Source organism: Palaemon carinicauda, chromosome 32, assembly GCF_036898095.1.
Source record: "Palaemon carinicauda isolate YSFRI2023 chromosome 32, ASM3689809v2, whole genome shotgun sequence".
NCBI classification, from domain to species: domain Eukaryota; kingdom Metazoa; phylum Arthropoda; class Malacostraca; order Decapoda; family Palaemonidae; genus Palaemon; species Palaemon carinicauda.
The window spans coordinates 12,246,265-12,259,400 of NC_090756.1; positions in this window are offsets into that span (position 1 = coordinate 12,246,265).

Here is a 13,136-nt window from a genome sequence, read left to right on the forward strand (position 1 = left end):
TCGGTTGCCTGACCCTCTCCAATGCACCTCTTTCAAAACTTTTTCTCTTCATATCATCCTTCACCTTATCTCGAAATCTAATTCTCTGCCTCCATCTTGATCTTCTCCCTCTAACGCACGCTATCCTCCTGTAGTAGTCTCCTGGCTGGCTAACACAGTGGTAACGTGCTTGCCTAGCATTCACTTGGCGGCAGATCGATCCCATTCCGGGACCAGGAGTTTAAGCTGTTTACTGGGGAGGCTACTGTTGAGCTGGGGCACCACATCCTATCCCAAAGCACCTACAAATGAAAATTGCTGATCATACTATAACCTAAATTACCTACAAAAAAAAAAAAAAAAACATCAAACACCTACGGGCTGCAAGAGTGCAAGAGCCCGTGCCTGGTCGTAAGGGCCAGGCAACCTAAAACAACAACAACGGGACACCACAATGGGGTGTTGAGTTTGCCCGGCTGACGTTCTGGTGAGCATCTATCCTGATGAAACTGGAACTGAAACCAGACACCTTTAACCTCTAATAGGTTCCTCCCAAGACCTTATTCATTTCATATCGTGGCCATAAAATCCCCAATAAACATCCAGTTCCATCACCTGGGCCTTTTTGAAGACTCAATCCATCATACCAACTCCAACATGGAGTAATTTCCCTCAAATCAATATCATGAAATGCCCGGCCAGTGCTCTAATTGTTTTAATCAGCAGCGCGATTGGCCTTTTCCATTAGCGCTAACGTCCGCCAATTAGCGCCCAAACTACAGGTCGAAATGTTGAGGCGAAATTCGCGTTGCTGATTCATAAAGGCTGAAGGTGACGTCGCTTGCGATGGCCCGTCTCTTTTGACGGGTTTGGTGGACAGGGTGTGACGGTCCAGAGAGAGAGAGAGAGAGAGAGAGAGAGAGAGAGAGCTGTCTTTAATCAAGCCTCTTATCATGGCTTTTCTAATTTTAAAAAATTATGAGAGAGAGAGAGAGAGAGAGAGAGAGAGAGAGAGAGAGAGAGAGAGCTGTCTTTAATCAAGCCTCTTATCATGGCTTTTCTAATTTCAAAAATTATGACAAAGAGAGAGAGAGAGAGAGAGAGAGAGAGAGAGAGAGAGAGCGTTGTCTTTAATCAAGCCTCCTGTCATGTCTTTTCTAATTTCAAAAATTATGACAAAGAGAGAGAGAGAGAGAGATGTCTTTAATCAAGCCTCTTGTCCTGTCTTTTCTAATTTCAAGAACTATGAGAGAGAGAGAGAGAGAGAGAGAGAGAGAGAGAGAGATGTCTTTAATCAAGCCTCTTGTCTTGTCTTTTCTAATTTCAAGAACTATGAGAGAGAGAGAGAGAGAGAGAGAGAGAGAGAGAGAGAGAGATTTTCTTAATGAAGCCTAGGAGCATAGGAGTAGGGGGGCTGGAGGGGTAATAGCCCCCCACAATTCTTTGCCGAAAATTTACTTTTCTATATTCAAATTCAGAAAAGATTAAAAGATGATAAAATGCATAAATATAATAACTAAGAAAAGATTCATAAATTTAATAATTCATTCTTCATAAGAATTATCATCCAAAAGCAATCTCCAATCTCGAATAAATGCATGAAATATCTCATGATGTTGGGCTCAAGATGAATAGAAGAAAGACAGAGATGATGAGGACGGAGTATGCAATGGAAGATGAAATTTCATTGAAAGGAGAAAGGATTAATGGGGTGGAATCATTTGAATATTTAGGAACTATAATCTCTAATGCAGGGTCTTTAGAATTTATGTTTAATGAAATATTGAAAATAGCAAACCAGATAATATAAAAATGGAAATCAAATCGCCTGAAATTACATATAAAAATCAGGCTATATATCAATCAGTATAGTGAGATCGGTGTTAGTGTACGGACATAAGTCGTGGTATGACAATGAAACAATCTCCTACAGATTTTGTAGATTTGAGAACAAACTGCCATGAAAGTTTGTTTCAGTAATCACACACTTCTCCAAATTTTGATAGAATCCGAGAGTTTATACTTCATGTCAAAAGATGGCAGCACACGTCCCTTGTTCCATTCATGTGAATGATTCTGTCCAATTAGAAAAAGGTGATAGATTGGTACTTATATAGAAATATGTGTGACAAATATAAATGATATGCAGCTCCAATTAAGTTGGCTACCTAAGGCTATTTTTAAACCAAAATGACGTCATAGAAGGTTCCAGAATGCAAGGATTAAAGAGCTCTACATATTGTTTATTTTCATGGCCAGTAGATGGCCTTAGCAGTAGAGTACCGAATTGCTAATTATCCCCATCATCCACTAATTCTAATGTTTATTACTCCATTTCTGTTGATATTTGGGTACAAAATTATTATAAAACACACACGTGAACTGGATGTTCCTTGTTGTCTGACCACAGCTTAATTCTTAGGAAATTACAAATCTCACAATAAATGTTACAGAAATATTTCTTCAGTAAACAATCATTAGTTCAATTACATTTGGGGGTCAAGAGGGGGTCGACAGATATTGCCACATCTACTCAAATCGGCGGAACAATCAAGTAATTACGCAGTTATTTCATCCAATTTTCAATTACGTTTTTATGAAACCGTTATATAATTAGTATGTTTCATGGTATGACATGTATTATTATTAAAAACTACGTAGACTAACAATATTGTTTCATTCCGAAAGTCATAATTACGCAGACGCCTTTTACCTCCCTCCCACATACCGTAAGGAGTTTTACTTTACCGCCAATAGATGGCATCAGAAGCACCTTGTCCAACTAATATAGTCAATTGTTTGAAGACCACGTGTGTCAAAAAGTGTGCTGGGAAGGTAGAGGCTAGGGAAGTTGGTAAATTGTCCAACAATCGTTTCCTTATTAGGACTGAATATTTTTAACAGAAAATAGTGTGAATTTTTCATATACTATCGGAAGCAACCTGAGTTTACTTATAAAATTGTTACGTGTTTCCTTTCTCCATCAGAACACATGGATTGTAAGTCATATCCCTGTACAAGTGACCAAGATAACAATCATCAACATAGTTAAGGTTAGTGGGACCAGTTTGGGGCGGCGCTGCCAAATAAATTTCCTTGAATGGAGAATATCATTATTCATTACAGATTCAAATCATTTAAGGAGTAATAGATATATGCCAGAAGCTGCATGACTATGTTGTAATTTGATGTTCTTATAATCAGCGTAATCAACATACACAAATCGAATAATGAAACAGAAAATGGTCACATTTTTGTGTCTTTGCCAACCCCTGACTTTGTTGCGTCATCCACCTGCAAATTTGTGTTTGTCAATAAGGGCGTTCCAGAGTGTAAATCAGTCATAAACTAAACCTTATCATCATTTGCGTAGTAAATTTATGCATGTTAGTAAAGCTGTTTCCTAGTTCAATATAAGTCAAAGTAATCCATTAAGTGTATATATATATATATATATATATATATATATACACATTAATGTTTTCCCTTAACTAGTAACGGCTTCGTAAGACAATGATAGGCCAGTCGTGAATATAAAAACCAGATTCTGAGAGAGAGAGAGAGAGAGAGAGAGAGAGAGAGAGAGAGAGAGGGGGGGGCACCTACAAGACATGGATGCTGATGATCTCTGCAAATGAATCAGAAGAGACTGACTATACCCATAACAAGAAGAGCCAATGTTCATTTATACAGGTGAAGTGTGGATTTTGCATTAAACTATTAAAGATATGTGACAATTATTTTTCAATATTTAAATTTATTAGTGCGAATATTGATCAGGATGTTTTTTGAAGGAATTTGATGCTAGGCATAGAGATGATGATAGTTTGGTAAGACGGAAATGTAAGCATCCATGATTATAATGTATCCGGGATTAATGAGAATATGATATCAAAGTTTTACTCTATACAAAAGTTTGTTTCAAAGGAATGGTTTCTTCTGTAACGATATCAAAGTCAGTTTAAATCATTGCTATTGAATCAGAAGAATTTTTTTTTTTTTTTTTTTTTTTTTTTACATTTTTTATTCTATGGAAAGGTTAACAAATATGATGATAGGTTGTTGGATGTCAAGAAAGGTCAATCGTGATTTTTTTCAAAGTATTATAAACTTTTCAATTAAGTTACTAATTCTCTCTCTCTCTCTCTCTCTCTCTCTCTATATATATATATATATATATACTGTATATATATATATATATATATATACATACATATAATAACAGAATATATATATATCTAAAAAAACAAAAGAGTTAACGACCAGCAAAGCGATTATCCAAATAAAAAAATTTGCATGTAAATTATGGGATCGACATAAAGGGTGATTTTTATGGCTCTATGGCGAAGTTTTATGGAGGATTTATATCTTTTGTTTATGACTCCCAAAATGTACTTTATAGAGCAGCTATATGTTCCAAAAATGAATAAATTTGGAACGGTTACTTGTCTGACATTTAACAAGGGTCAAAATTTGAACGGTAATTTGTCCGACAGTTTACATGGGTCAAAATTTGACCAGTGACTCGTCCGACATTTTACACGGGTCAAAATAAGAACTGTAACTCGTCCGATATTTTACACGGGTCAAAATTGAACTGTAACTCGTCCGATATTTTACACGGGCCAAAATTTGAACAGCCACTCGTCCAACATCTTACACGGGTCAAAATATGAACTGTAACTTGTCCAACATTTTACACTGGTCAAAATTCAACTGGTAACTCGTCCGACATTTTACACGGGTCAAAATTTGAAAGGTAAAAATCGTCCGACATTTTACACGGGTCAAAATTTGAAAGGTAACTCATCCAGAATTTTAGACTGGTCAAAATTTAAACGGTAGCTTGTCCGACATTTTACAAGGGCCAAAATTTGCATGGTAACTCGCCCGACATTTAACACGGATCAAAATTTGAACGGTAACTCGTCCGACATTTAACACGGATCAAAATTTAAACGGTAACTCACCCGACATTTAACACGGGTCAAAATTTGAACGGTAACTCGTCCCACATTTAACACGGGTCAAAATTTGAACGGTAACTCGCCTGACATTCAACACGGGTCAAAATTTGAACGGTAACTCGCCTGACATTCAACACGGGTCAAAATTTGAACGGTAACTCGCCTGACATTCAACACGGGTCAGAATTTGAAAGGTAACTCGCCCGACATTTAACACGGGTCAAAATTTAAACGGTAACTCGCCCGACATTTAACACAGGTCAAAATTTGAACGGTAACTCGCCCGACATTTTGCACGGGTCAAAATTTGAACAGTAACTTGCCCAACATTTAACACTGGTTAAAATTTGATTGGTAACTCCCAACATTTAACACGGTTCAAAATTTGAACGGTAACTCGCCCGACATTTAACACAGGTCAAAATTTGAATGGTAACTCGCCCGACATTAAACACGGGTCAAAGTTTAAATGGTAACTCGCCCGACATTTAACAGAGGTCAAAATTTGAAAGGTAACTCGCCCGACATTTAACACGGGTCAAAATTTGAATGGTAACTCGCCCTACATTTATCACGGGTCAAAATTTGGACGGTAACTCGCCCGACATTTAACACTGGTCAAAATTTAAATGGTAACTCGCCCAACATTTTACACGGGTCAAACTTTGAAAGGTAAAAATTGTCCGACATTTTACACGGGTCAAAATTTGAAAGGTAACTAATCCAGAATTTTAGACTGGTCAAAATTTAAACGGTAGCTTGTCCGACATTTTACAAGGGCCAAAATTTGCATGGTAACTCGCCCGACATTTAACACGGATCAAAATTTGAACGGTAACTCGTCCGACATTTAACACGGATCAAAATTTAAACGGTAACTCACCCGACATTTAACACGGGTCAAAATTTGAACGGTAACTCGTCCCACATTTAACACGGGTAAAAAATTTGAACGGTAACTTGCCTGACATTTAACACGGGTCAAAATTTGAATGGTAACTCGCCCGACATTTAACACGGGTCAAAATTTGAATGGTAACTCGCTCAACATTTAACACGGGTAAAAATTTAAACGGTAACTCGCCCGACATTTAACATTGGTAAAAATTTAAACGGTAACTCACCCTACATTTAACACGGGTCAAAATTTGAACGGTAACTTGCCCGACATTTAACACGGGTCAAAATTTGAATGCTAACTCGCCCGACATTTAACACGGGTCAAAATTTAAAGGGTAACTCACCCGACATTTAACACAGGTCAAAATTTAACCGGTAACTTGCCCCATATTTCATACGGGTCAAAATTTTAGCAATAACTCATCTGACATTTTACATGGGTTAAAATTTGAACAGTAACTCGCCTGTCTTTTTACACGGTCAAAAGCAATGTAGGGAAAAATCATTCAGATTTCTATTGTGTTTGTCTGCCCTAATTGCTAAATTATATACTATTCGAACAGATGTGTTAATTGTTACATTTCTCCCAATGAAGATGATCTCTGCTGAAGTACAGACTCCATGCTGTCATTACTGGGCAATGAGAGAAGGGAATTCATACGAGGATTAAGATCACAGAGATCATCTCACGGAAGTTGACCTTTACTCACTTGAGTTAAAGACCTCTTACAAACTTCTGTTGAAGACTTTTTATGTACTTGAGTTAAAGACTTTTTATGTGCTTAAGTTAAAAGACTTTTTACGTACTTTAGTTGAAGACTTTACTTCAGTTACAGACTTTTTACATACTTCAGTTATAGACTATTTATGTTCTTTAGTTAAAAACCTTTTTCCACTTCAATTACAGACTTTATTTTTACTTCAGTTAAAGACTTTTCACGTACTTCAGTTAAAGATTTCACGTACTTCAGTTGAAGACTTTTTATGTATTTCAGTTAAAGACGTTTCTGTACTTCAATTAGAGACTATGTGTACTTCGGATAAATACCTTTACTATTACAGGTAGAGACATTTTATGTACCTCTGTTAATGACATTTTACGTACTTCAAGTAAAGACCTTCTAGTTACTTCAGTTACAGTCCTTTGAATGCTTCAGTTAAAGACATTTTACATTCTTCAGCTAAAGACATTTTGTGTGCATCAATTAAAACCCTTACGCACTCCAGGTAAAGACTTTTTACATCCTTCGGTTAAAGACATTTATATGTGCTTCTGTTAGAATCTCTATGTACTTCAGTTGAAGACCTTCAATGTGATTCTGGTAAATTCCTTTCCATAACCCATTAGTGGTTTTTAATTGTTGTCATTTACTTTTTTGCATAAAAACAAAAAAGTTTGCGAAGTGGAATCAGATCTTGGTATGCTTCTTGGCTAATATAAACTGGACATAATGTCAAAAATCTGTAGAAATTAAGTTAACAGTGCCTGCAACTTTATACATTTTTCATGTTAATATACAATAATGATATAGATCTCCGGACATTAAAGGTTTAAATGCCACTCATAAATGGAAGGACAATGCCCTAGAGACTGACCATATATATATATATATATATATATGTGTGTGTGTGTATAAATATTTACATATATGATCAGCGCCCAAGCTAGGAACAAGGTGGGCCAGTCAATGGTTGCTGATGACTCAGCAGATAAACCTATAGGTTCCCCCAAAACCTCCCATCCTTAGCTCACTAGTATGGTGAGGTTGCAGTGACCAAACAAACTAATGAGTTCGAGAGAGATTCGATACCAAGTCTGGAGTCCACCACTCAGGGACGTTACCATATCGACCACCACAACAGTAAATTAGAAGTTAAGGACTTTAATTCCTCTATGTAATTGACTTCGAATTACAACATTCAATTCCACTTTCCAATCCAAATCTCTTCCAGTACCACCCCATTGTCTACTCCTTCGATCCCCCCCCCCATTAAGAAATAGGTCGAAGCAGGGAAAACAGCCATTACATAAAAAGGAAAGAAACATTTGTCTTTCTGGATGATTAGGCGCTGAACCAACGCAATGCCATCTCGGGAGGTAATTGAAAATTGTACAAACACTGGAACATTGCTGTATTGAGAGAGAGAGAGAGAGAGAGAGAGAGAGAGAGAGAGAGAGAGAGGGGGGGGGGAGGGGCTGGTAGGAAGGAAAAATACGGATAGAGGATAGAGACATTGACATACAGACATACAGACAGACAGACTGACAGACAGACACAGACAGGGAGAAGCATCATTGTCGCTGACTTCCGACTGTAATGTTTTGTATCTTAACTGTATATCTACGTCCATCTGTAAGACCCTGTACGAACACCACCCTTAACCCCCAAAAAGTGGTTGAAAGAATCATTTATTACGGAAACTATACCATTATATCCTTCTTGATGATGCTCAAATTCATCTTCTTTCTCTGTTTTGTTTTAGTTTTTATGGGCCTGAAGAAGGGACCATCAGGTTGACCCCGACTTTATCTGTCTTTGATTTCCTCTAAAATTATAAAGCGACCTTTTTTTCTATTAAAGGTTTTAAAGGTCCCTCATGAATGGCAGAGGTAAGGGACAGTGACATTGCCCGAGTAATCAGGACAATGCCCTTGAGACTGACCTTATATTATATGATCAGCGCCCAAGCCTTCTCTCCACCCAAGCTAGGACGAGGGAGGGCCAGGCAGTGGCTGCTGATGACTCAGCAGATAGATTATAAGCTTCCCCAAACCTCCCCAACCTTAGCTCACAAGGATGGTAAGGTTGCAGACACTAATGGCACTAACGAGTCTGAGTGGGTCTCAAACCCCCGTCTGGCAAACAACAGACAGAGACGTTACCAATCAGGCCACAAACATCCCTATTCTAAGGATATTAGTATTTTCATTCCTTTCTTATACCATATTATATTACATTACATGATATTAATTGACGAAGGATCTCTCACGAAATTTACGACTGACAAATGTTACTCAACCATTAATTACTACGAGAATTTCTATGTTTAATCCAAAAGCATTTCACATCCATTATGGAATCATTTGTGAAAGGAATCAAAACCAATCAATGAAGTGTCCCCCATCAATCAATTTCCAGTAATCATTCCCCCCATCAATCAATTCCCCCATCAACCAATTCCCAGCAATTGATTCCCAAAGTACCAATTAATCCAGTGGCCTCTGCAAGATGAAGTAGCCATATTGAAATGTAACTAAATATATATTTTATTATTCCTTTTTAATCATATTGGTTATCCCAAGATCTCGTCTTGGTAGTCTCTATTGGATTTTGGGACTGTTTCAGTTGCCCTTTTTGGTTTATTATAGAGGTGAATTAGATTCAATTAACCTTTCGTCAAAAGGAGATTTGAATTGGGAGTCACAATGAATGATTCGTGTGGTAGAATGTTTAGTTCGATTGGTTTTAAGCTTACTGACATTTTATTATCAAATTTAATAAAAATTTATATAATATATATATACATAAATATATATGTATGTATATATATATGTATATGTATATATATATATGTATATATATATATATATATATGTCTATATACAGTAAATATAATTATATATATATATATATATACAGTATATATATATGTATATATATATATATATATATTTATATATATATATACTGTATATATATATATATATATATGTGTGTGTGTATATATATATATATATATATCTGTGTGTTTATGTGTGTGTGTGGGTGTGCATGATGCTATATTCTAATAATAATTAGTTAGACAAATTTCTGTTGAATAACTTATTCCCTTTAAGAGCTGAAACATGTCAGTTACTTTAAGTATAAAACTTTCATATAGAACATTATTTTACATTAAATTGTAGATACTAGTTACATAGCTCTCTCTCTCTCTCTCTCTCTCTCTCTCTCTCTCTCTCTCTCTCTTTATTAAAAACTTTGCAACCGCAATTATTCATATCCTTACCAAACAAAAATTTGAGAATATCTCTCTCTCTCTCTCTCTCTCTCTCTCTCTCTCTCTCTCTCTCAATTATTCATATCCTTACCAAACAAAAATTTTAAAATAACTCTCTCTCTCTATCTCTCTCTCTCTCTCTCTCTCTCTCTCTCTCTCTCTCTCTCTCTCTCTCTTACCGAGACATAAATTCGTCCCCCAAAGACATTCATCTTCTCACTTCCAACCACTCGAAGAGAGTTTTTCATTTGATCATAATCCCATTAGACTTCCCCACATCCCTCTTCCCCATTCACTGGGGATTGGGATTTATCCCCGGCATAGCAAAGCTTGGCAGGGGGATTTTTTGGCTGCAATAGGTGAAGAAATCCTGGGGATTAACTTGCTATTTCAAAGCTAACAGGTATCTGGATTTTTTCCATTGGTTTATGCAGGTTGAAGTCATAATGATTTTAGGGGGATTTGGCACCTCTCTCTCTCTCTCTCTCTCTCTCGTCTCTCTCTCTCTCTCTCTCTCTCATTGTAGTAGTAGTAGTAGTAGTAGTAGTAGTAACAATTTAACTACCAATATTCTTCAGGTGGCTTTGTTCTCAAATCTAAAAAATCTATTGGATATTGTTTCATGGTCATAATTATATGACAATATATAGTAGTAGTAGTAGTAGTAGTAGTAGTAGTAGTAGTAGTAGTAGTAGTAGAAGGCACATACATACACACATATTTTATTTTCAAACAAAGACACCTATGCAGTTAATATAATTTTCCCACCAGGGGATCGAACCAGGTTAGCCTTCGTAGTGAACCGGAAATACTCATAATTGAACCAAGAGGATCAGAGAGAGAGAGAGAGAGAGAGAGAGAGAGAGAGAGAGAGAGAGAGAGAAAGAGAAAGAGAAAGAGATAGAGTTCAGAATATTTCTCAGAAATGCTTGGTATATTAATAAACATACAAACATTAATATCAGTTCTTATGTAAAATAAAAAATCTTTTGGGAATTGGCAAAATGAAAATTAAACGTTCATAACTTGATAAACTGACTTGGCAACAGAGACCAATTTGCTTTTTATTGTTTATTTTTTTTTATTATTTATTTTCCGCTGAATAAAAAAGATTTTGTTGACTCCTCAGTTGAAAATGGGGAGACTGAAATCTTGCTTAATTGGGATATATTTTTTTAATATACAAAAAGTCCTTTCATTTGAATATTTCACGTCCATATATTTTTCTTTTTCATTTGATGGGAAATTGAATGATGATAACCTTACATATTTCGATAAATAATTTTTAAATTCATCAGATGATGGTTATATTCAGAAGTTGAAAATGAAATTACTCCGTAATTTTATCTTTAAAACTTTTATTTATCCATTTTTCAACATTTTTATCTTTCCTTTAATTATTTTGACTTTTTATGGTAATGACAAAAGTGTCTTATTATTCATGTCTCAAGTGCCGGTTAGGTAAGGATTACTTTGACGAGGATATCCGAGTCTCTCTCTCTCTCTCTCTCTCTCTCTCTCTCTCTCTCTATCAAAATCATTCCAGTGACATATATTCATATCTTTACCAAACAAGTCTTAAAATAACTCTCTCTCTCTCTCTCTCTCTCTCTCTCTCTCTCTCTCTCTCTGTCTTTTATCAAAATCATTCCAGTGACATATATTCATATCTTTACCAAACAAAAGTCTTAAGATAACCCTTTCTCTCTCTCTCTCTCTCTCTCTCTCTCTCTCTCTCTCTCTCTCTCTCTCTCTCTCTCTCTGATTACGCCTCAGTAAGTACATTTCCAATTTTGGACATCTACAACTGATTAGAGAAACGACCTCAAGTTATTCAGTTTTTGAGTTGTTGTTGTTGTTGTTATAGATTGCCTAGCCCTTCTGGCCAAGGACGGGCTCTTGCAATTCTGCAGGCTGTTGCCTGAGACAGACATAATGGCAGTTTTATATCTAAAGATTTAATCTCTAAAACTGTGAAATCGTGTTCCCATGTTTTGTGAAATTGTGGTGCCTGCTGCTCCGGTGAAATCCTGTCCTGTGGTACTGAGAAATCGTGTTCCCTGGTTCTCTGGAGCATTGGTCAATGGTCCTGTGAAACAATGCTCCCTGTTTTTCTCAAATCGTGTTACTAGGCCCTGTGGAACCATGATCCCTAATACTGAGATACCTTGCTCTCTGGTGGTGAGAAACCGTGTTCTCTGATAATGTGATACCTTGTTCACTGGTGATGTGAAACTGTGTGGTCTGATCCTGTGATACCTTGCTCTCCGGTGCTGTGAAACTATGTGCTCTGATATTGTGATACCTTGTTCTCTGGTTCTGTGATCCTGAGTGCTAATTTGATATATTGTTCTCTTGTGCTGAGAAATTATATTTACTGATACTGTATTACCTTGCTCCCAAGTGCTGTAAAACCCTGTTCTCAGATACTGTGATACTTTGCTCTCTAGTGCAGTGATAATGTGTGCTCTGATACTGTGATACCTTGCTCTCTGGTGTTGTGAAACTGTGCTCTTACTGATATACCTTGCTCTCTGGTTCTGTGATACTGAGTGCTATTGTAATGCCTTGCTCTCTTGTGCTGTGAAACTGTGTGCCCTGATACTGTGATACCTTGCTCTCTTAAGCTTTGAAGCTGTTTTCTTATACTGTGATACCTTTCTCTCTGGTGATGTGAAACTGTGTGTTCTGATTCTATGATACCTTGCCCTCTGGTGCTGATACCTTTCCCTCTGGTGCTGTGAAGCGGCGTTCTTTGCTCTCTGTTGCTGTGAAACTGTGTGCTCTCATACAGTGATACCTTGCTCTCTGGTGCTGTGAAACCGTGTTCTCAGATAAGATACGGTAATACCTTGCTCTGTGCTGTGAAACTGACTGCTCTGATACTGTGAAATTGTGTTCCCTACAAGTAAACTTAGAGAGATATTTTTCCTTTTTAACAGAAGTGGTAATTACTTCCAAGAACTCTCACCAGATGGACAGCTGAGTGATATTGAATTTACTGTAAATAAGCGACTTTAATTTTATCAATTAGCCAATCATAGACAGTGCTACTTTTGGATATCTCCCTATAATATGAATGATTTGTTCATTCATTCATTCATTCAATATATTTATCACATGCATTCATGTACATCCTCTTTATTAATTTCAGATTTCATGTAAACTGTTATTTACAAAAAAAGGAGAAAAAATATTAAAAAAATTTATGACATATCGTTCAACATTGACATATGATAGAACTTTGAAGGTTCAAACTTGCAGCAAATGTTTTTATGTTGAACAGACTGA